This window comes from Dama dama, chromosome 14 (assembly GCF_033118175.1).
Source record: "Dama dama isolate Ldn47 chromosome 14, ASM3311817v1, whole genome shotgun sequence".
NCBI lineage: Eukaryota > Metazoa > Chordata > Mammalia > Artiodactyla > Cervidae > Dama > Dama dama.
In genome coordinates, this window is record NC_083694.1 from 40,523,845 (window position 1) to 40,548,752 (window position 24,908).

General features: G+C 41.1%; 1 pseudogene; it reads left to right on the forward strand.

The window, feature by feature from the left end:
- Window positions 1-22,966: 22,966 nt before the first annotated feature.
- LOC133069619 (large ribosomal subunit protein eL39-like) lies at window positions 22,967-23,122 on the forward strand (annotated as a pseudogene).
- Window positions 23,123-24,908: the final 1,786 nt, after the last annotated feature.

Genomic DNA, 24,908 nt, shown 5'->3' on the forward strand with positions numbered 1-24,908 from the left:
TTGTTAACAACCAGATAATTGGAAGATGCGCATAGCCCTCTAACCCAGCAGTTCCTCTTCTAGTATATATCCTACAGAAACTCTTGCATAGGTAGCTAAGGAAACAGGTACAAGAATGGTGTTTGTGGGATTTCCCTGGTGGTTCAGTGGTTAAGAATCCACCTGCCAGTGCAGGGGACACAGGTTTGATCCGTGGTCCGGGAAGATTCCACGTGCTTCAGGGCAACTAAACTTGAGTGCCACAACTACTAAGCCTGTGCTCTAGAACCCACGAGCTGAAACAAAAGAAGCTGGCGCACTGCAACTAGAGAAAACCTGGGCATAGCAATGAAGACCCAGTGCAGCCAAAAATAAATAAATACATTTTTGAAAAATGGTGTTTGCACTAAGAAAATGTGGAAATGTCTAACAGCAGGAGAATGGATGAATAAACTGTGATGTGGTGATAATTATATCACTATATATTATGTACATAGTATACACAAGGATATTATGCACAAGTAAAAACCCCTCTAGAAGATCAAGAGCTACACTTAACAACACACCTACAGCAGTCAGGACCCTGTCAGGAAACAGAAACCATGATAGGTATTACAAACACAGGAGATTTAATGGAAGAAATGGTTATCCAGATGCTCCCAGGCTCAAAGAGAAAAAAAAAAAAGGATAATATAAATCAGACACTAGAAACTCTAGGAAGGTGCTATATCCATAGCATTGGGAGGGGAAAAAATGAGGAGGAGTGTTACCAAAGCTAGGAGACTTGATGAGGGGCCAAGACTTGAGCTGGGGGTGAAGGGGAGAGGCTGCTGCATCAGGAAAAAGCACCAGAAGAAAGGAAAGGGCAAAAGTAAAACTATGAATTCTCTACTCACCTCAATACCTCTTACTGGCAGAACCCAAAGGGAAACCAACTAGCAAAGGAGCTTGAGAAATACAGATTATAGAAGGGTAGGTGCAGGACTGAGAAACAGTAGGTAAATAGCCAGCACAATGGCTAATCTTAAAAACATAAAGTTGAGCCAAAAAAAGTGTCCCATATAATGTCATTTATACATAAACTTTGAAAACATGCAGAAGAACACTATAGAACTATATTCATGTATAGTCAAAAATACATGTGAGAATGATAATTACCAAATTCAGAATATAGGTTACCCCAGGCGAGAGAAAAGAAGCAGAAAGCAGGGCACAGAAAGCATCAACTCTATCTGTAATATTTTACTTCTTAGGGAAAAAAATGATCTGAGATGGGGATGTTGATTGAGTTAAATGGTATATATATGCGTGGGTACCATTAAGGTTAGTTTCTATTTTTTACTGCCTGTTGCAAAATATGGAGAAGGAAATGGCAACCCACTCCAGTATTCTTACCTAGAGAATCCTGTGGACAGAGGAGCCTGGTGGGCTGCTGTCCATAGGGTCACATAGAGTCGGACATGACTGAAGCACCTTGGCATAGCATGCAAAATATTTCATGTGGATAGTAAGGGGGAAGGGGCAGGGTGGGATGAATTGGAAAATCGGGATGTTGTTGTTGTCATGTCTGACTTTTTGCGACCCCATGGACTGTAGCCCACCAGGCTCCTCTGTCCTTGTGATTTCTCAGGCAAGAATACTGTAGTGGGTTGCTGTTTCCTTCTCCAAGGATCTTCCCTACCCAGGGTTCAAACCCATGTCTCTACATTGGCAGGTGGCTTCTTTACTGCTGACCCACCAGGGTAGCCCATATGTATACTACTATGTGTAAAATAGATAACTAATGAGAACCTACTCTACGGCATAGGGAATTCTACTCAGTGCTCTGTGGTGACTGAAACAGGAAGGAAATCCATAAAAGAGGGGATAGATGTATGTACATGTATGACTGATTCACTTTGCTATACAGTAGAAATGGACACAGTAGTGTCAAGCAACTATATTCCAATTTAAAAAAAAAAAAGGCAGTATTAGTCCTAAGGCATCCCAGCTGTGGTCCCACCAGTAATTCTCTGCAGGCTGGGTCAGCAGCTAGATCAGAGGGATTGACTGGTGGCAGCTGGACCAAGCATGAAGGGCTGAGTGGGCGGGAGACCATAAGCCATAATCCTCTTTCTGACCTGGTTTTAAGATGCACTGGTCCCACAGCCTGCAATGCAAAAGGCCACCTCATCTTCGCCAAACAGTTGGCCTTCCTGACTGAGTCTATATTCACTCAAAACTTGCACATGGCACCACTTACACTGACAAAAATCTAGGAAGAGCCCGTTTTCATATCTGGGAGGATTCAAACAGCAGTTCTCGGCAGAATTATTCAAGTCCACAAAGAAAATTATTTTCTGGTTATTTTAACCAATATCAGGTAGCACATGTACTTAAGTCTTGGATCATGTTGCACATTGAAAAATAGAAACTGCTTATATTTTTGGACTTAGGAGGTTGCCATTTTGAAGGAGAAAAGACCTTTGTTTTTATATAAAGTCCTTTTAAATGTTAATCTACTTGATAGAAGTATGTGTATACTCTTTTTGCAATCCCATGGACTGTAGCTTACCAGGCTCCTCCGTCCATGAAATTTTCCAGGCAAGAGTACTGGAGTGGCTTGCCATTTCCTTCTCCAGGGGACCTTCCCAACCCAGGATTACCACATTAATGATCCTTCCACAGGTTCACCTACGAAACCTTGTTACGACTTATACTTCCTCTAGATAGTCAAGTTCAGCCGTCTTCTCAGTGCTCCCCCAGGGCCATGGGCCGACTCCAGCAGGGCTGATCTGAGGGCCTCACTAAACCATCCAATCAATAGTAGCAACGGGCGTATTAAACACTGTATTAAATAACAAAAATATAGAGCTCAAGATAAATCAGTAAGTGCTCCGCTTTTCTTCATAGATAAAATGAAGTTGGGTTCAACTTATGAATATTCACATACAGTGACACCACTTATGCTGAGGTTATTTGGAATCAGAGAAACAGAACAGAGAGATATTTTAGAACTGGTTAGTTCACCACATCAGGAAACCAATGAGCACAAAAAGCCTTCTAGTTTGCTGAGGACTTAATTTTTTGTTGTTGTTGTTGATAGCTTCAACTACCCAGAATTCAGAAGGAAGGAAAAGAAAACCAACAAATACAGATGTTATAAAACTAAAAATATCTTACCCACTGGAAAATTCCTCAGGCCTGCATTCAGTGTCTCTTTACTTATGTTGTACCACTAATTCTAACAAGCATGACTGTCTGACTTTTTGTTTAGCTAATGAAATTGGTGGGAACAAATTGGAAATGGGAGATTGCAATGCTAGAAGTGAGGCTTATTATGACAAGGATTAAAATTTTGAAAAGCATATGTAAGATCTCAAAAAAAACCTGGCTGCCTGATAACATTTGGATCCAAATGACTTTTATCTATCTCCAAAAACCAAACTAATACAAAAGCTGAATTCTGTTATTGTCTAGAACTGTCAAAATCATACTGCAGCATATAAACACCATTCTAGAAAAGTAATTTCAAAATCATATCGAGTAGGGCCCCAAAAGTGACACATTTTCTAAAGACGTTAAAGTCAATAGCAAAATTATTTGGTGTGATTTCCCACGCCCCGCCCCCACCCCCACCCCGCCTTTTTCTCCAATGGTCAGTGCATTTAAATATGAAATGAATATCAGTTTAACAAGTAATATATACAACACATTGCAGGTTAGCACAATTGCTGAGATCACCCCAGCCCTGAGGATCATACAGTAAATACCAAACTTCCACGAGAAGTAACAAATCAAGAATCAAGCACAAATAATTTTGTCAAAACTAAAAAAATGGGAAATTTTATTTAAAAAATTTTTTTAATTGGAGTATAATTTCTTTACAATGTTGTGTTAGTTTCTAATGCACAACAATGTGTATCAGCTATATGTACACATATATCTCCTCTCTCTTTAGTCTCTCTCCCACCTCCTCCATCTCAGGGAAATTTTAATTTAGTATGTTCTCTTTGTTCCCAGTGATTAGTGCAAGATTTTGTTTTAATCAGCTGTTGGCTCTTCACAAAAACAGTCAGCTGTAATCAGTGCGTCTGGCTTTTTCCCGGTCCTGACTGGGGATCCATCATTTCAGCCAAATAAGAATTCTCTGCATAGATTCCCCGTCTTCTGAATTGCAGTTTACGTATCATTTTTCTGTAACAAGCATTTTTACTAATTAGGCACAACCTTGTATCAATTAACTTTGGTCTTAAAGCCATGATTAAAGAAACCAAATTGTTGTTTCTGGAAATTGCTGTGCCAGGGACAGATGGCCCCAGAACACATGGGAAGAAGATGGAGCCTGAAACTGGCTCCCTACAGCTCCAGAGAGAGTCGAGCTGCTAGGAGGGATGCTAGGACACAGGACTGGGGACCACCCAGGCATAACAGAGCTGGGAGCACAATGCAGGGGAATGGGGCTCAGCAGAGTCATGATACATCAGATGATCCCTCATCTCCATCATTCCCAATCCGCAGGCCAAGAAGACTTTCCTGAAGGCAGGGCTTTTTCCCCTAAATCTCCAGCTCTTAGAGAGAACCTCCTGGAAACTGCACCTTGTTAGGGGCTTCTCAGGTGGCTTGGACGGTAAAGAATCTGCCGGCAATGAGGGAGACCTGGGTTCAATCCCTGAGTTGGGAAGATCCCCTGGAGAAGGGAATGGCTACCCACTCCAGTATTCTTGCCTGGATGATCACCTGGACAGAGGAGCCTGGCTGGCTACAGTCCAGTGAGTCACAAAGAGTCAGACACAACTGAGCAACTAACGCTTTCACTTCACCCTTGTTTACGTACAGCCACTTGAGATGAACAAATAATTCATACAGAAAGAAAGCATCTACAGGAAAGAGGGAGCAGGGATGGGCTGAGAGCACCTGGCCTTTACAATCGAAATGTTTGGATTCTAGTCCTGTCACTTGCTGCATCTCCTTGAGCATACAACCCTTGGTTTCCTCATCTTTAAAATGAGAGTAAAAGACTTCCCTGGTGGCACAGTGGATAGGAATCTGCCTGCCAATGCAGGGGGACACAGGTTCGATCCCTGGTCTGGGAAGATTCCACATGCTGAGAAACAACTAAGCCCATACTCTACAACTACTGAGCCTATGTGCCAAAACCACTGAAGCCCATGCACCCGGAGTCTGTGCTCCGAAATAAGAGAAGCCACTGCAATAAGAAGCCTGCTCACTGCAAGGAAGAGTAGCTCCCACTTGGCACAACTAGAGAAAACCTGAGTGCAGCAATAAGACCCAGGGCAACCAAAAATAAAGAAAAATAAAATGGAAGTAAAGATAATACCTAGTTTACTCTTTACATTGTGCGAATCAAGTCAGAATGTGAGTGTAGGGAATTTCCTGGCAGTCCAGTTGTTAGGACTTTCACTGCTGAGGGCCAAGGTTCAGTCGCTAGTTAGTGGACTAAGATTCCTCAGGCTGAGTGGAGCGGCCAAAAACAAGCCTGAGTGTAAGGCACTATTTCTCATGTGCTGTCATAGTAATAATAATAAAGCCATAATCCCATCAAGTCAAAAACAAACTCAATGAATTTTCCTTGTTTCTCCCTGTAAGTGGTCTTGCTCCTCCTTTCCTTTGTTTCCTATCTACTGATTATAGAGTCACAGTATCAAAAATGTTATAAAGAAATACATCATTTCATCCTAGCTGTGGTATCCTGAGCAAGTCAATATCTCTAGACTTTATTTTTTGATGATTAAATAAGGCGATTAGAGTAGGTGAGTTCTAAAGAACATTCAGGTTCTAATGTCTTGGATTTCTGTACTTACTGGGTTGTTTTTTTTTTTTTTCCTTCCTCTCCAGACACAAAGAACTTCAACAGATGATGGTAATAGCTGATTTTTTTTTTTTTTTTTGCCAGCACTGTATGGCATGGGGGATCTTAGCAGATTCTTAACCACTGGACCACCAGGGAGGGAATTCCTATGGTTGGTATTTTTTTGTGCCTTTACTATAAACCAAGAACTATATTAAGCACTCCACATTAATCATTTCCTTTGATCTTCACAACAGTCTATAAAATAGTTACTTTTACTGTTGCAAATTCCCATTTAAGGAAACTCAGAAAGGTTGTGGAAGCTGGAATGTTGTGTCACAACTATTTGTTCATTGTCTAGTCACTAAGTCTTGTCCAACTCTTTGTGACCCCATGGACTGCAGCACACCAGGCTTCCCTGTCCTTCACTATTTCCTGGAGCTTGCATCCCAAGTATGCTTCATCCCAATCCCTGGAAACTGTACTACCTTATATGGAAATAGGGTCTTTGTAGATGTAAATTTACGATTTTGAGATGAGATGATCAAAAATGGGCCCTAGATGCAATCCTGTGTATCCTTATAAGAGGGAGGCAGACGGAAATTTGACAACACATACAAAAGCAGGGGGACTTCCCTGGTGGTCCAGTGATTAAGAATCCACTGCAGGGGGCACAGGTTCAATCCCTGGTTGGGGAACTAGTATCCCACCTGTTTTGGGGGCATGACAAAAAAAATACATACACACACACATATACAAAAATGGGGAAAGCAGTCGACCATGGAGGCAGAGAGTGGAATGATGAAACCACAAGCCAAGAGAACAGCCTCTTGAAACCAGAAGAGGCAAGAGCCTCCAAAAGGAGCATGGCCTGGCCAAGGCTTTGATTTTTCAGCCAGTGATACTGATTTTGGACTTCTGGCCTCCAGAAACGTGAGATCATAAAATTCTATTATTCTAAGTTACCCAGTTCGTGGTATTTTGTTACAGCGGCCACAGAAAACTGATATAGAGATTAAGTAATTTATTCAAGGTCACAGTTAATAAGTGGTGGTAGAGTCAGGATTCAGATCCATGAATACCTGGCTCCAAACTCTATGCTCAGGCTTCCCAGGTGGCTCAGAGGTAAAGAATCTGCCTGCCAATGCAGGAGACATGGGTTCAATTTCTGGGAAGATTTCACATGCCGAGAAATATCTAAGCCCATGTGCCACAACTATTAAGCCAGTGCTCTAGAGCCTGTGCTCTGATACAATAGAAGCCACTGCAATGAGAAGCTGATGCATTGCAATGAAGAGTAGCCCCTGCTCATAGCAACTAGAGAAAGCCCTCAAGCAGTAACAAAGACGCAGCCATAAATAAATAAATCTTTAACAAACAAAAACAAAAATAAACCCATGCTCTTCAGCACAGCATGGTACAATACACTCTTTATAATGCATAAAACAAACAGACATTGACAAAATATTAACTATCAAAAAAAGAATGAAGAAGGAAAATTGGGATTCCATCAAAAGCAGTGTGGCCTTCTGGTTGATTCAACCAAATCCATTCCCTCTGCTGCAAACATCTCAGCTTTGGAAGCTTGACTTTAAAAGTTCATTCTCCCCCACACTTTACATCAAAATTAGGTCATATCTGCATCACAGCCAAGAATGTGTGCACTTCAATGAGAAGATACAATTTGTAAAAAGAGAAGAGATGATATATTTAGTTTATAGCTAAAGAGGTTACTTGGCAGCAATTTCAGCCTCTTAGTCCACGCTTGCAATCAGAGAAACGGAGGCCTCTTATCTTTTTTAAAGGTTTGTTTCATTTTTTCTCCTTCAACGGGGATGCTGTCTTCAATTTTCTCAAAAGGAAAATGGGTAAGGACTAGTAGGGCTTCCCTTGTGGCTCAGCTGGTAAAGAATCTGTCTGCAGATCAGGAGACCTGGGTTCGAACCCAGGGTTGGGAAGATCCCCTGGAGAAGGGAAAGGCTACCCATTCCAGTATTCTGGCCTGGAGAAATCCATGGGCTGTATAGACCATGGGATCACAAAGAGTCAAACACAATTGAGCAACTTTCACTTCACTCACAAGGACTAATAACTAGATTTTCATTCCTTTCACTTGCTACCTTCCTGACTGTTGGAATTGTCAGGCAAATCAGCTAATGGGAAAATTGTTTAGTCACCAAGTCCAACCCTGTGTGACCTCATGGACTGTAGCCTGCCAGACTCCTCTGTCCATAGGATTCTCCAGGCAAGAATACTGGAGTGGGTTGCCATTTCCTTCTCCAGGGGACCTTCCCAATCCAGGGATCAAACCTGAGTCTCCTGCATTGGGAGGTGGATTCTTTACCACTGAGCCACCTGGGAAGCCCCAATTTGAATTTAACCCTAATCTACATTGAGCCCTCATTTTTCTCTGTAGGAACTAGAACATCTCTCTTTTTTATAATTTTTTTAAGTTAAAAAATATTTTTTGGCCATACCGCACAGCATGTGGGTTCTCAGTTCCCTGACTAAACCCATGGGATCAAACCTGTGCCCCCTGCATTGGAAGTGCAGAGTCTTAACCACTAGTGTATGCATGCATGCCAAGTCACTTCAATTGTGTACAACTATTTTTTTGTGTGTGTGACCCTATGGACCATAGCCCACCAGGCTCCTCTGTCCATGGGATTCTCCAGGCAAGAATACTGAAGTGGGTTGCCATGCCCTCCTCCAGGGAATCTGCCCAACTCAGGGATCAAACCCGAGTCTCTTATGTTTCCTACATTGGCAGGCAGGTTCTTAACCACTAGACCAGAAAGTCTACTAGCCATAGAAGTGCAAGACCCTCATCTCTTAATACTCATTAAACTCCTAGTTGATACTCTGAGCCTCTTACATCAGTGTGTGTTGCCAAATTCACCAATCTTATTCCTCTTACCTCCCTTCTCTTCTTTTTTGGCCATTCAAAAGGATATGCTCAAGGTTTTGAAATAAATGGTCAAAATTGCAATATGGTCTGTGAGTGCATGCATTGGGCATGCTCAGTTGATCAGTCATGTCCAATTCTCTGTAACCCCATGGACTGTAGCCAACCAGGCCTCTGTTAATGGGATTTTCCAGGCCAGAATACTGGAGTGGATTGTGATTTCCTACTCCAGAGGATTTTCCCAACCCAGGGATTGAACCCATGTCTCCTGCACTGGCAGGTGCATTCTTTACCATTGAGCCACCTGGGAAGCCCCGTGGTCTGCAATACTTTAAATTAAATCTTTTTCTTGACTCAGATTTATGGGCACAACACAGGCAGCATGGAGAGAACTGAGCATGAGCTCCTCTTGGCTGCTATAGTATTTGTCAATCATCCAAAAGAAATCAACTGGAAAAGAAAAATGTTTTCACATTACTGAAACAGACTAGGTAGGTTGTGGTTTGAAAGGATGATAAAGTACAGCCTTCAAGACAAGGTGCCTCTGAGGAAGAAGCTAAGCATTTAGATCTTTGATATTTATATGAAACAACTGACTCTGTACTTATGGCTCAAAATTAACCCTATTTATTCATAATGTGCTATTCTTTTTGAGAGCTCAAGGTGGTTTTTTTTTTTAAAGTCATTACATCAGCAATTTTCTTCCATCCATGTAATGTTGACAGGTAACATGCTTGTTTTACAAGGACATGGAAAGCTACAGAAATAATCTCCAGAGTCTGTCAACCCGGCAGTGAAGTGAGCAGACAGGTCTGGGGACCAGACAGGTTCTGACAACAGCCCACTCTGCCTGTCTGTCTGTCTCTGTTACTCCTTCACACACACACACACACACACACACACACACACCCCTGACACCAAAAGAGCTTCAAGGTACCACAGGATTGGAGACGCCACGTTTTTGTCTTTTCTAGTTTGGCTGTGCCGTGTCTTAGTTGCTGCATGCGGGAATCTTTCTTGCGGCGTGCGGGATCTAGTCCCCTGACCCAGGACTGAACCCCGGCTCCCTGCATTGGGAGCATGGAGTCTTAACCACTGGACCACCAGGGAAGTCCCTTGTTTTTGTTTTTTTAATCACAATCCAGTTTGCCTGTCCACTTTCTACCTTTCAATTAGTGGCAATTTATCAAAAAATAAATTGTGCTTAGCTTTCAACAAAAAAGCATAAACAATTAATTTTTTTCCATTTATTTTTATTAGTTGGAGGCTAATTACTTTACAATATTGTAGTGGTTTTTGCCATACATTGACATGAATCAGCCATGGATTTACATGTGTTCCCCATCCTGAATCCCCCTCCCACCTCCCTCCCCATCCCATCCCTCTGGGTCGTCCCAGTGCACCAGCCCCGAGCACTTGTCTCATGCATTCAACCTGGACTGGCGATCTGTTTCACACTTGATAATATACATGTTTCGATACTGTTCTCTCAGATCATCCCACCCTCACCTTCTCCCATAGAGTCCAAAAGTCTGTTCTGTACATCTGTGTCTCTTTTTCTGTCTTGCATATAGGGGAGCATAAACAATTTAAAACACCATAAAAAGTGATACACGATAAAAAAAAAAAAGTGATACACGATACAAAAGAATGGAAGATTTAAAGGAGGCTGTGTCCTGCTGATACAGACGGCAGCTCTGACGTTTCTTTATTTATCCCAGGATCCCGTGGGGTTTCAAAATGACTGAAGCAAAGCTCTTGCCCATATTTCTTTATTTTTTGAGACAAAATATTCCAAAGAGTACCTTACAAGAGGACATAGATGAGCTTCAGTGTTTTTAGTTAGGAGCTGTGTGGTTGCAGGCAAGTAATGTAACTCCTCTGAATCTCAGTTTCCTCATCTGTAGAATGAGAGGGAGGGCTTCCCCGATGGCTTAGTGGGTAAGGAATCTACATGCAATGCAGGAGACACAAGAGACACTGGTTTGATCCCTGGGTTGGGAAGATCCCCTGGAGGAGGAAATGGCAACCCAATCCAGTATTTTTGCCTGAGAAATCCCATGCAGAGAGTAGCCTGTTGGACTACAGTCCATGGGATCACAAAGAGTTGGACACAACTGAGTGACTCAGCACACAGAAACTGAAAGTCGCTCAGTCGTGTCCACCTCTTTGTGACTCCATGGACTATATACAGTCCATGGAATTCTCTAGGCCAGAATAAATGAGAGGATAATTCAGTCAGCCCTCTGTATCCACAGCTGTGGAACCCAGGGAGAAGGAGGGCCAGCTGCACTGCAGCATTTTATATAAGAGACTTGAGCATCCATGGATTTTGGTATTCCGGGGGTCCTGGAACTAATCCCCTGCAGATAGTATTCGATGACGGTACTATCTATTAATACCAGAAGGGTTCTTGGATGAATTAGATGGTGTAATGTATACCACTGAACCCAGCCATGGAGAGGCCAGGATAGAGAGTGAGATGGAGACTGAGAAACCATACAAAAACAGAAATCCGGGAGGAGACACAAGGTAATTAGGCTGTGAGACAGAAGCCTGACCCCACTATTTCCTTCTCCTCCCCAATTCCCTAAGGACCAGGTGATACTAACCACAGTAAAAGGCTCTTGGAAAAGAACAGTGCTGGGGAAGAGGTACAAAAAGGTTTCTTTCTTTGTGTTTTTTGCCATACCATACAGTTTGTGGGAGCTTAGTTTCCCCACCAGGGATTGAATCTGGACATTCTTGGTGAAAACGCTGAGTCCTAATCACTGGAACACCAAGGAATTCCCAGGAGAAGTTTTCTTGAAGGGCAGTGTGACTTGCTGGGATGACAGATGGGAACTCATGAGACCTATAATATAATGTCACCAATTCTTCCCTCTTAGATGCACCCCTCCAACATACACATGTGTGCACACACGTATACTCACCAGGAGGGCACATATTAGACCCTGAGCTTTAGCTCCTGCTCACTACACACTGCCATTACCATGCAGGTGACTAACAGAGCCCAGAGGAAGGTGAGCTCATAAGAAAATAACGTAAAAAAAAAAAAAAAAACCGTAAAAAAAAAAAAAGAATAGAAATAACGTACGTCTAAGGAGCAAAACAGCTAAAACATAAATCAGAAACCATAAAGTGAACTACTCATATCAAAGGAAGCAGAATTAATTGACTAAAACACAACAAAAATTTTCAATAGGCATAATAGGTATCTTCAAAGAGATGAGCTATTTGGTAGCAATTAATGAAATAAGTGCTTCCCAGGTGGCTCAGTGGTAAAGTATCTGTCTGCCAAGGCAGGAGACGCAAGAGACGCAGGTTCGATCCCTGGACAAGGAAATGGTGACTCACTCCAGTATTTTTGCCCAGAGAATTCCAAGGACAGAAGAGCTTGCTTGGCAGGCTACAGTCTAAGGAGGTTGCAAAAGAGTCAGACATGACTGAGTGGCTGAGCACACACACAATGAAATAAGCAGTTTTTAAAAACTAATTGGAAGAACCCCAGGGTTAGCAGAAGGAAAGAAATCTTAAAAATCAGGGCAGAAATAAATGCAAAAGAAACTAAAGAGACCATAGCAAAAATCAACAAAGCTAAAAGCTGGTTTTTTGAAAAAATAAACAAAATTGACAAGCCATTAGCAAGACTCATGAAGAAACAAAGAGAGAAGAACCAAATTAACAAAATTAGAAATGAAAATGGAGAGATCACAACAGACAACACTGAAATACAAAGGATCATAAGAGACTACTACCAGCAGCTCTATGCCAATAAAATGCACAACTTGGAAGAAATGGACAAATTCTTAGAAAAGTATAACTTTCCAAAACTGAACCAGGAAGAAATAGAAAGCTTTTGCACTACAAAGGAAACTATAAGTAAGGTGAAAAGACAGCCCTCAGATTGGGAGAAAATAATAGCAAAGGAAGAAACAGACAAAGGATTAATCTCAAAAATATACAAGCAACTCCTGAAGCTCAATTCCAGAAAAATAAATGACCCAATCAAAAAATGGGCCAAAGAACTAAACAGACATTTCTCCAAAGAAGACGTACAGATGGCTAACAAACACATGAAAAGATGCTCAACATCACTCATTATTAGAGAAATGCAAATCAAAACCACAATGAGGTACCATTACACGCCAGTCAGGATGGCTGCTATCCAAAAGTCTACAAGCAATAAATGCTGGAGAGGGTGTGGAGAAAAGGGAACCCTCTTACACTGTTGGTGGGAATGCAAACTAGTACAGCCGCTATGGAAAACAGTGTGGAGATTTCTTAAAAAACTGGAAATAGAACTGCCATATGACCCAGCAATCCCACTTCTGGGCAGACACACTGAGGAAACCAGATCTGAAAGAGACACGTGCACCCCAATGTTCATCGCAGCACTGTTTATAATAGCCAGGACATGGAAGCAACCTAGATGCCCATCAGCAGATGAATGGATAAGGAAGCTGTGGTACATATACACCATGGAATATTACTCAGCCGTTAAAAAGAATTCATTTGAACCAGTCCTAATGAGATGGATGAAACTGGAGCCCATTATACAGAGTGAAGTAAGCCAGAAAGATAAAGAACATTACAGCATACTAACACATATATATGGAATTTAGAAAGATGGTAACGATAACCCTATATGCAAAACAGAAAAAGAGGCACAGAAATACAGAACAGACTTTTGAACTCTGTGGGAGAATGTGAGGGTGGGATATTTCAAAAGAACAGCATGTATACTATCTATGGTGAAACAGATCACCAGCCCAGGTGGGATGCATGAGACAAGTGCTCTGGCCTGGTGCACTGGGAAGACCCAGAGGAATCGGGTGGAGAGGGAGGTGGGAGGGGGGATTGGGATGGGGAATACGTGTAAATCTATGGCTGATTCATATCAATGTATGACAAAAAAAAAAAAAAAACTAATTGGAGACAGAGGATCCAACAGGAAAATGCATACAAAGAAGGAATTAAAAAAAATTTTTTTTAAAAAGAAAAAAGAAGGAATTAGTGAGTAGGAAGACCAGACTGAGAAATTCTGCTAGAAGACACCAAGAAAGGACTAAGAGAGGAAACGTTACAAAAATATGCGTATACATTTACAGAGAAGGAAAGCAATGGCATCATGGATGATAATGCTGAATCACTGTTTCATACAACATAGTGACTTTGAAAATTGGCATCTAAATCCAGAGAAAAAGTCAGGAGGGTGTTACCAAAACTAGAAAAAGGTATTACAAGAAAAGAAAAACTACAATCCAATATAAATATTAGATATAAAGAAAAGTAAAAACTCTTAACAAAATTTTAGCATATTGAGTCAAACAACAAATAAAAAGAAAAATACATGATGTTCTTAGTGAGATTGTTCCCAGAACAGCAAGTTTCAACATTCAAAAATTAATCAGTGTAATTCATATTAACAACCTAAAATAAAAAACTACATTAACATCTCAATGGATGCATAAAATGCATTTGGCAAAAATCCAGGATCCAAAATCTAACATCAAATGGGCCCTGAAACTTATTCGAGACTGTTCACAGCTAAGTTATTTGTAATAGTTCCAAACTGGAACTACAAGTGTCTATCAAGAAGAAAATGGGTAAAAAATGTTTTGGTATATTTATACAGTGAAATATAAATAGCAATGAAAATGAATGAATCATGGGTAATGCAGTAACACTGACTACACTTATTCTTATGATGAAATATCAAGAAAAGTCAGACATAAATATATTAAATTTATGAATACATTAATATAAAAGTATATAATCTATATTATATAAACTGTAAAATTAATTGTATTAAATTAATTTAAATATAATCAAATAATATAAAAGACAGATAAAATTAAATTCTAGTGTGTACAGATGCACATCTAGGTGATGAAACCAGAAAGAAAAGTAAGGAAGTGATTGTCTTAGAAATTGAGATAATGTTTACCTTTGGATGGGGGTTAGGAGTGTTGAGTTTTTTTAGAGTATTTATCTTTTAAAAAAAAATTATTTATTTGGCTGCACTGGGTTTTAGCTGTGGCACACAGAATCTTCTACCCTCATTGCAACATGTGGAATCTTTTTTTTTTCAGCTGTGGCATGTGGGATTGAGTTCCCTGACCAGAAACTGAACAAAAGGCCCAATGCATTGGGAGCATGGAGGCTTAGCCACTGGACCACCAGGGAAGTCCCAGGAGTGTCGTTATGAGGAACCAGCACTAAACAGGTTTTTGGGACACTAGGAATGTTCTGTTTCTTTGCCTCGGTGGTAGTTACACAGTATGAACTTTATAATAATTAAGTTGTACATCTATGTTTTATGTATTTTTCTGAATAGGTTTAATATTTCATAATAAAAAAGGTAGGGAGAAAAACAAGGGAAAAGAAAGACATACTAAGCAAATCTATAAACCGAAACAACACTGTAGAAGCAATTTTAACATTAGATAAGATTTTCCCCTGGTGTCTCAGATGGTAAAGAGTCTGCCCACAATGCAGGAGACTCAGGTTCAGTCCCTGGGTTGGGAAGGTCCTCTGAAGAAGGCAACCCACTTCAGTATTCTTGCCCAGAAAATCCCATGGACAGAGGAGACAGGTGGGCTACAGTCCATGGGGTTGCAAAGAGTTGGCCATGACTGAGCGACTAATACCCACACAAGATATAAATTAATATGAAAAATTTCCTAAGAGGGGTAGATAGATACAGAGGAGAAAACCGTCAGGGCCAGCAAGTTCTCAGGGATGACTCAGGCCGGCCACATCCCAGCCCATCTCCACAACTCACCCCTGGAGAGAATGGGAAGAGGGGAGGAGAAAGGCCTATTCCTTCCCACAGTCATTGCATCCAGCTCAACTTTCTTCTCAAAAATGTCCATGGGGCATCCCTGGTGGTGCAGTGGATAAGAGCCTGCCTGCCAGTGCAGGGGGTGTGAGTTCAATCCCAGGTCTGGGAAGATTCCACATGCCATGGGGCATCCAAGCCCGTGCTCCACGACTATTGAAGCCTGTATGCCTAGAGTCTGTGCTCTGCAACAAGAGAAGTCAACACAAGGAGAAGCTCAAGCAACACAACAGAGAGGCCCCCACTCCCTGAAACTACAGAAAGAGAAACAACGAAGACCTGGTGCAGCCAAAAACAAGTAAATAAATAACAACCAAAAACACCACCTCTGACTTCTTTAAAAAAAAAAAAAGTGTCCACATACACACACAAAAACTTCCTAAGAGACAAAAAGATGGCAAAAAGAAAGATAATCAAGATAATATAAAAATTATTTTATCTTCCTTACACCATAACCTCAAAAGATATAAAACAATTACTAATAAAACCACAGAGAGAAATAAAATCTTTACTCAACAATGGGAATAGAGATCTTATCAAATGTTTCAGGAATAAACAGAGTCCCCAGAAGCCAGACAAAAAAGAGTTAGCCAAGATAGAGAAAATTTAAATAACATAATTAACAAATTGGATGTAATAAATACATATGGGCTTTCCTGGTGGTGCAGTGGTACAGAATCTGCCCGCCAATGCAGGAGCCAGAGGAGATGTGGGTTCAATTACTGGATCAGGAAGATCCCCTGGAGAAGGAAATGTCAACCACAGGAGATGCGGGTTCAATTACTGGATAGGGAAGATCCCCTGGAGAAGCAAATTTCAATGTCACTCAAGCATTCTTGCCTGGGAAATCCCAAGGACAGTGGAGCCTGGCAGGCTATGGTCCATGGGGTGGCAAAGAGTCAGACACGGCTGAGCAACTGAGCACACACACAGTAAGTACACACCTGAAATTTTTCTTTCTCAGAGAAAACACTGACATACACAGAACAGTTACAGAATTTAATCGTATACAAGGCCTCAGAGAAGCCTTGATAGATTTCCAAGAATCAATATCATTCTGACAATTGTTAGAGCACAATGCGATAAAGTGAGAAATAAATTTTAAATTGATCTAAATGTCACTATAGATGCATGTCTAGAAGTTTTAAAAATACTAAGTAACACTTGAAAGTAAAATCATAAAGGGATCATAAAAGACAGAAATGAATAACAATATAAACACTACATGTCCAAGTTGGTGGAAAACAGTTAAAATAGTATTGTAGAGCTTCCCTGATGGCTCAGTGGTAAAGAATCTGCCTGTCAATGTAGGAGACACAGGTTGGATCCATGGTCCAGGAGGATCCCGCTTGCTGTGGGGCAACTAAGCCTGTGGGCCACAACTGTCTGTGCTCTAGAGCCTTCTAGCCGCAACTACTGGGCCATGCGCTACAACTACTGAAGCCCGAGTACCTTGGAGCCCATGCTTGGCAACAAGAGAAGCCACAGCAATGAGAAGCCCACACATTGCAACTAGAGAAAAGCCATGGCAGCAATGAAGACCCAGAACAGCCAATAAATAAATAATAAACTTATTTTTAAAGGAAACAGCACTGCAGAAAAATTTATAACTTTAAAATACATTTACCAGAAAATAAAATAGAAAATACATGTGTTCAACTCAAGAGGCTAGAAAATGAACAAGTGTAAACCCAAAGTACAGAGGGAATTAAAAGGTTAAGAACAAAAGAATGATAAGCAAAGTTAACCGGAAGTTAGTTATCAGGATTGGAGGTCCCTCTCAGGGTCTCGGGAAGAATGGTAACTGGAATAAAACAGGAGGGGTCTCTGGGGTCCTGGTGGTGTTTTTTCTTGGTCAGGTGCTGACTGCATGGTTGGGTCCCTGAAGGGGCATGGAGCTGCTGATGTAAGATAAGTGTACTTTTCTGTATGTACATAGTACTTTGATAAGAAACACAAGAGCTGGTTCTTTGGAAAAAAAAAAACAAAACTAGAGAATCATCTGACAAGAATAATGAAGAAAAAGCAAAAAGATGTAAATAAATACTATTCATAATGAAAAAGGGAAGTTAACTACAGACATAAATATAATAAAAAGGAATATTATGTTGAACTCTTCATGTACAACAACCACTAAAGAAAGTGACAGTTTCCTTAGGTGCTCCTAATACCCTTAACTGTATCCCACAATGAAAAAGTGCCAGGTTTAGATTATTTTAGGAAGGTTCCATCAATTTTTCAAAGTATATATGACCCCTAGCATCTAAGTTTATTCCAGAAAACAAACAAAAAAAAAAAAAAAAAAGGGAAAGATCAAATGTCATCTTCTCAGGAGTCTTGCCTATCCATCCTAAATAAAACTGGAACCCACCCACCTCCCTCTTCTCTATTTTACTTTTCTCTTTATCATCTACCAACATCCATTGCACTGTATGTTGTTTAGTTGCTAAGTTTTGTCCAACTCTTTTGTGACCTTATAGACTGTAGCCTGCCTGTCTCCTGGGTCCATGGGATTCTCCAGGCAAGAATACTGGAGTGGGTTGCCATTTCCTTCTCCCGGGGATCTTCCCAGCCCAGGGATCGAAACTATGTTTCCTACATTGGCAGGTTGATTCTTTGCAACTGAGCTACTAGGGAATGTACTATATATTTTACTTATTTATCATGTTTATTTTCTGTTTTCTCTCCCTAGAACATAAATTCCATGATGAAAAGATTTTTATTTTCTTGTATCTGGAACAGTATTTGTCACATAATGGTTCTCAGTGAATAGCTTTGAAATATTTACTCAATGAATAAAATATCTTCAACAAATTTTCTGACGCCAATAAACTGTTTAATTCCGAAACTGGATGAGAATGAAAGTAGAAAAGGAAAACATAAGGTCATTTCATTTTTGCTAGTTAGATCAAAAATTCTAAATAAAATGTTAGGTAGCTGAAACTAATCATGCAGGAATGCAAGAATGGTTTAAGATAAAAATATTTAACAGTGTAATTCTCAGCAATAGTAGCCTCCATGAGAAATCACAGGAATTGAAAAAAAAGCCCTTGATAATTTTCAATATCTATTTAACAGAGAAATTTTCTTTTCCTTTTTTTTCATTTTTGGCCGAGTAATACATGGGATCTTGGTTCCTGGACCAGGGATTGAACTCCTGCCCCCTGATTGGAAGCCTAGAGTCTTAACCACTGGACTTCCAGGGAAGTTCAGAAATTTTCTTAAAAAATAGAAGGAAACGGCACAACTTGATACAGATAATCTCCCAAAAACTTCCCTTAAAAAATCACACGTCTTAGTCTTCCCTGGTGGCTTAGTGGTAAAAAACCCACCTGCCAATGTGGGGGACATAGATTCGATTCCTGGTCTAGAAAGATCCCACATGCCACAGAGCAACTAAGCCCATGTGCCACAAATATTGAGCCCGAGCTCTAGAGCCCAGGGACCGCAACTAGAGAGTAGCTCCTGCTAGCTGCAACTAGAGAAAAGCCCATGCAGCAAGAAAGACTGGAGCACCCAAAAATAAAATAAATACAGAAAATTATTTTTTAAAAATCACATACACAAAGTTTTTTATATGCTCTCCCATTTAATTCTGGAACAAAGATACCTAGTCTGGGAACTTCCCTGGTGGTCCAGTGGCTAAGAATCTGCCTTCCAATGTAGGAGATGTGGGTTTGATTCCAGTCAGGGAACCAGAATCTCACATGCCAGAGGGCAACTAAGCCCATTTACCGCAACTATTGAGCCCATGCACTCTGGAGCCCGTGACCCTAAACTATAGAGCCTGTGTGCCGCAACTAAGACCTAATGCAATCAAATAAATAAATACATTTTTTTTTAATTGCTGCTTAGTCTGACTTTTTCTGTTCAACAGGGTGCTGAAAGCTGTTGCTAATGTAATAAGAAAAGTGAGTTGTATAAAAATTGGAAAGGAAGAGGCAAAACTATCTTTATTTGCAGATAATACATTTATCTACATAGGAAACCCCATCACAATCCCATAATTAATAGAAATAAGATTGCTGGACAAAAGATATACTTCAGAAACTCATATCCCCACACCAATAATATCCAACTAGAAAGTATAGTAGAAAAGATATCTTTTCCATTATAAAACTATATGAACACTAAAGTAATTAGGGGGAACTCCCTGGTGGTCCACTGGTTAGGAGTCTGAACTTCCTATGTCAGGGAACCCAGGTTCAATCTCTGGTCAGGGAACTAAGATCCTCAAGCTACACAGCATGGTAAAAAAAAAAATGAAATAAAATAAAAAATTTGGCTAAAGTAATTAGGAAATAAACTAACATGCACAAAACCATAACAGAGAAAAATTTAAATTTTTATAGTGCAATATTAAAAACAAAATAAAGTATATTTACTAAGCTCATAGATAAGACAATCAAACATTTTTAAAGTATAAGAATAATTCCCCAAATAATTTCTCTAGTCCGGACCTCTGCCATGATCTCTAGGCTCAATTATCCAGTTACCTATTTGACATAGCCATTTGGACGGCTAAAGTCACCCTCAATTTAAAGTGAACAAAATGAAGCAACTGAATTTCCCCACCCACACATTCCTCTTCTTTCAGTCTTTCCCCAAGTAGCTCAGCTGGTAAAGAGTCCACCTGCAATACAGGAGACCCTGGTTCAACTCCTGGGTTGGGAAGATCCCCTGGAGAAGGGATAGACTACCCACTCCAATATTCTTGGTCTTCCCTGGTGGCTCAGATGGTAAAGAATCCACCTGCAATGCAGCAGACCTGAGACCTGGGTTCAATCCTTGTGGGAATATCCCCTGGAGGAGGGCATGGCAACCCACTCCAGTATTCTTGCCTGGAGAATCCCCATGGGCAGCGGAGCCTGGTGGGTTACAGTCCAGGAGGTCACAAAGAGTCAGACATGACTGAGCGACTAAGCACAGCTTGTAAGTAAATGGAAACTCCATCTCTCAGGTTGTTCAGGCCAAACATTTAGTGAAAGTGAAAGTCACGCAGTCATGTCTGACTCTTTGTGACCCCATGGACTATTCAGTCCATAGAATTCTCCAGGCCAGAATACTGGAGTGGGTAGCCTTACCCTTCTCCAGCAGATCTTCCCAACCCAGGGATCGAACCCAGGTCTCCCACATTGTAGGCGGATTCTTTACTAACTGAGCCACAAGGGAAGCCCAAGAATACTGGAGTGGGTAGCCTATCCCTTCTCCAGCAGATCTTCCCGACCCAGGAATCAAACCTGGGTCTCCCGCATTGCAGGCAGGTTCTTACCAACTGAGCTACCAGGGGAGCCCATTTACAGTCAAATTTAATCCCCTTTTTCTCTCACTCTCACATCCAAGAAATTGGCAAATCCTTTGACTCTACCTTCAAAATATTTTCAGAATCTCCACCTTCACCACTGTTGCCACTGCCCTGATCTAAGCTCCCATCACTCTTTCCTGAACTGCTGCAGGAATCTTCCACTTGGTACCTTCATTTCCATGTTTTTACACGGAAGCCCATCCCCACTTCAACCTGTTTTCCATAGTAGCCAAAGTGGATAACAGGAAATGGGTGTTGGGTGGTGTCACTCTTTCGATAGCCATAGCTGTCACTCAAGGTAATTGTGTAGTCTTCACAGCTGTCTGTCATGGGAGCCACGACCTCTCCAGTCCTCTCAATTTCTCTAACTTCATCTACTACTTATAGTATTGTTCATTTCTCTCTAGCACATTGGCCTCCTTTCTGTTCCTTAAACATACCAAAAGAACTGTGGTAGTAGCTTCCACATTTGTTTATTTCCACTGACTGGGCCATTCTTCCCACAGATCTTTGCAGGTCTCTCTCCATTACTTTCAAAGTTGTTTTTTGGTGTTTTTTTTTTTTTTTTTGCCACAAGGCTTGTGGAATCCTAGTTCCCCAACCAGGGATCAAACTCGGGCCCCCTGCAGTGGAAGCAAGGAGTCCTAACCACTGTATGTGTGTGTGGTGGAGGGGGGGTGCATACTCCCTCATTGTACTCAGTTGTGTCTGAGTCTTTGTGACCCCTATAGTTCCTCTGTCCATGGGATTCTCCAGGCAAGCGTACTGGAGTGGGTTGCCATTTCCTCCTCCTTGGGTATCTTCTTGACCTAGGGATCAAACTCGAGTCTCTTGTGTCTCCAGTATTGGTAAGGACCACTATGCCACCTCGGGAGCCCTAACCATTGGACTACCAGGGAATTCCCACTTTCAAGATTTTTAAATGCTACTTTATCAGAGAGACCTTCTCTGACCACCTCACAGAAGGATGTTTCATACACTGCTGGTCAAAATGTCAATGGTACATCCCTATATACAGTAAAATTGAAATTTTATGTACTCTTTGATTATCTAATTCCATTGCTAGGAATATATCAACATATGTTTGCACACATACAAAATGATGTATTTACAAGATTGTTTACTTGAGGTAACCCAGAATGCAGTCAGTCCAAGTGCTATCAGTAGATGACTTGGTAATAATAGAATATTTGTGCTGCTAGAAGAAAGAAAAAAAAGGATTCCAAAGTATATTTAATGTGAAAAAAAGTAAGAAGCACACAGTGTAGAACTACCATTTCTGTTGAAAAAGAAAATTGGTAACAGGGGTGGAAGGGGTAATGGGAGGCTGGAAGACTGGGGTGAGAAGGAGGAGGCAATCCTTTCTCTCAATATTCTTTGGTATTTCTTATATTTTGAACCGTTTGTTCATATTTCTTTCTTTCTTGTTTGTTTTTGGCTGCTCCATGTGGCTTGCAGGATCTTAGTCCGCCAACCAGGGATTGAACCAAGGCCCTGGAAAAGGGAATGGCTACCCACTCCAGTATTCTTGTCTGGGGAATTCTGTGAACAGAGGAGCCTGGTGGGCTACAGGCAACAGGGTTGTGAAGACTTGGACACAAATGAGCAACTAACATTTTCACTTTCACTCGTTGGGGAACTAAGTGAAAGCAGAGTCCTAACCACGGGGCTGCCAAGGAAGTCCCCACACGCTGTTCTTAACATGTGACATTGGAATTTCTCCCATTGAGAGATGAGGTCTGTATTCCCTCCCCATGAACCCAGGCAGGCCTGTGAAGGCAGCAGAAGTGACAGTGTGTGACTTCTGAGACTGCTAGGTCATAAAAGACCAATTTTTTATCTGGTCCTCTTGGGGTGTTAGCTCTTAGAATCTGGAATGTGAAGATAAAAGTGCCAGAGAGGCCACGTGTAGGTATTCCAGCCAACAGTCCCAGCTGGGTCCCAACCAACAGCCAGATGTGAACGAGAAGACTTTGCAACGACCCCAGGCTCAGCCACTATGAATGCAATGGCCTAAGAGACTCTGAGTGAGAACTGCTTTGCTGAGTCAGCACAGCCAGAACCATGATAGAAGATCATTAAATCATGGCCACTCTCTTCTCTTCTCTGTCATCCTATGTGCAGCTGAATTTGCTCCTCGCCATGTCTTCTCACATGACTTTCAGGATCAAGTGATTCTTGGCCAAGAAACAAAGCCAGAATGGTCCCATTCCTTACTGGATTTGAATGAAAACTGGTAATAATATCAGGTACAACTCGAAGAGAAGGCAATGAAGAAGAACCAAGCTGGGTCTGTAAGGAGCCTCGCATATGACGCAGTACAAGCGTATGTCGTGTCAAGGTCACTTGCATCTGACTGCATCACTTTGAGAACAGCACTACTATCTCAATGACTGGATGTGTTTTACTGGGAAAATAATTTTTCTCTTGGTGTCAGTGTTTCTGCACTAGTGCTTTGGCTTAGTAATAAATGTGTAAGAGTTTTGTTGGGAAAAAAATAACTATTTTAAGCCATTAAATCTATTTAGCACCAAGATTTAGGTCCTCAAAGTAGATGAGATTGTACAGTGGAAGTGACAAATAGATTCAAGGGATTAGATCCGAAAGAGTACCTGAAGAACTATGGACGGAGGTTCATAATACTGTACAGGAGGCAATGATTAAAATCATCCCCCAAAAAAGAAATGCAAAAAGGCATTTTGCATGGTTCTCTGAGGAGGCCTTAGAACTCGCTGAGAAAAGAAGAGAAGTGAAAGAAGAAAAGGAAAGATATACCCATCTGAATGCAGAGTTTCAAAGAATAGCAAGGAGAGATAAAGCCTTCCTCAGTGATCAAAGCAGAGAAACAGAGGAAAACAATAGAATGGGAAAAACTAGAGATCTCTTCAAGAAAATTAGAGATGTCAAGGGAATATTTCATGCAAAGATGGTCCCAATAAAGGACAGAAATGGTATGGACCTAACAGAAGCAGAAGATATTCAGAAGAGGTGGCGAGAATACACAAAACTATACAAAAGATCTTCACGACCCAGATACCCACGATGGTGTGATCACTCACCTGGAGCCAGACATCCTGGAGTGTGAACAAGTGGGCCTTAGGAAGCATCACTATGAACAAAGCTAGTGGAGGTGATGGAATTCCAGCTGAGCTATTTCAAATCCTAAAAGATGATGCTGTGAAAGTGCTGCACTCAATATGCCAATAAATTTGGAAAACTCAGCAGTGGCCACAGGCCTGGAAAAGATCAGTTTTCATTCAAATCCCAAAGAAAGGCAATGCCAAAGAATGTTTAAACTACTACACGATTGTACTCATTTCACACACTAGCAAAGTAATGCTCAAAATTCTCCAAGCTAGGCTTCAACAGCACGTGAACCAAGAACTTTCAGATGTTCAAGCTGGATTTAGAAACGGCAGAGGAACCAGAGATCAAATTGCCAACATCCACTGGATCATAGAAAAAGCAAGAAAATTCCAGAAAAACATCTACTACTGCTTCATTGACTATGCTAAAGCCTTTGACCGTGTGGATCACAACAAATTGTGGAAAATGCTTAAAGAGATGGGACTAACAGGACATCTTACCTTCCTCCTGAGAAATCTGTATGCAGGTCAAGAAGCAACAGTTAGAACTGGACATGGAACAATGGACTGGTTCCAAATTGGGAAAGGAGTATATCAAGGCTGTTTATTGTCACACTGCTTATTTAACTTATATGTAGAGTACATCATGCAAAATGCCAGGCTGGATGAAGCACAAGCCAGAATTAAGACTGCAGGGAGAAATATCAATAAATTCAGATACGCAGATGACACCACCTTTATGGCAGAAAGTGAAGAGGAACTAAAGAGCCTCTAGATGAAGGTGAAAAAGGAAAGTGAAAAAGCTGGCTTAAAACTCATTTAAAAAACAAAGATCATGGCATCTGATCACATCGCTTCATGGCAAATAAATGAGGACACAATGGAAACAGTGACAGACTGTATTTTTCTTGGGCTCCAAAATGACTGCAGATGGTGACTGCAGCCATGAAATTAAAAGACCTTTGCTACTTGGAAGAAAGCTATGAAAAACCTAGTGT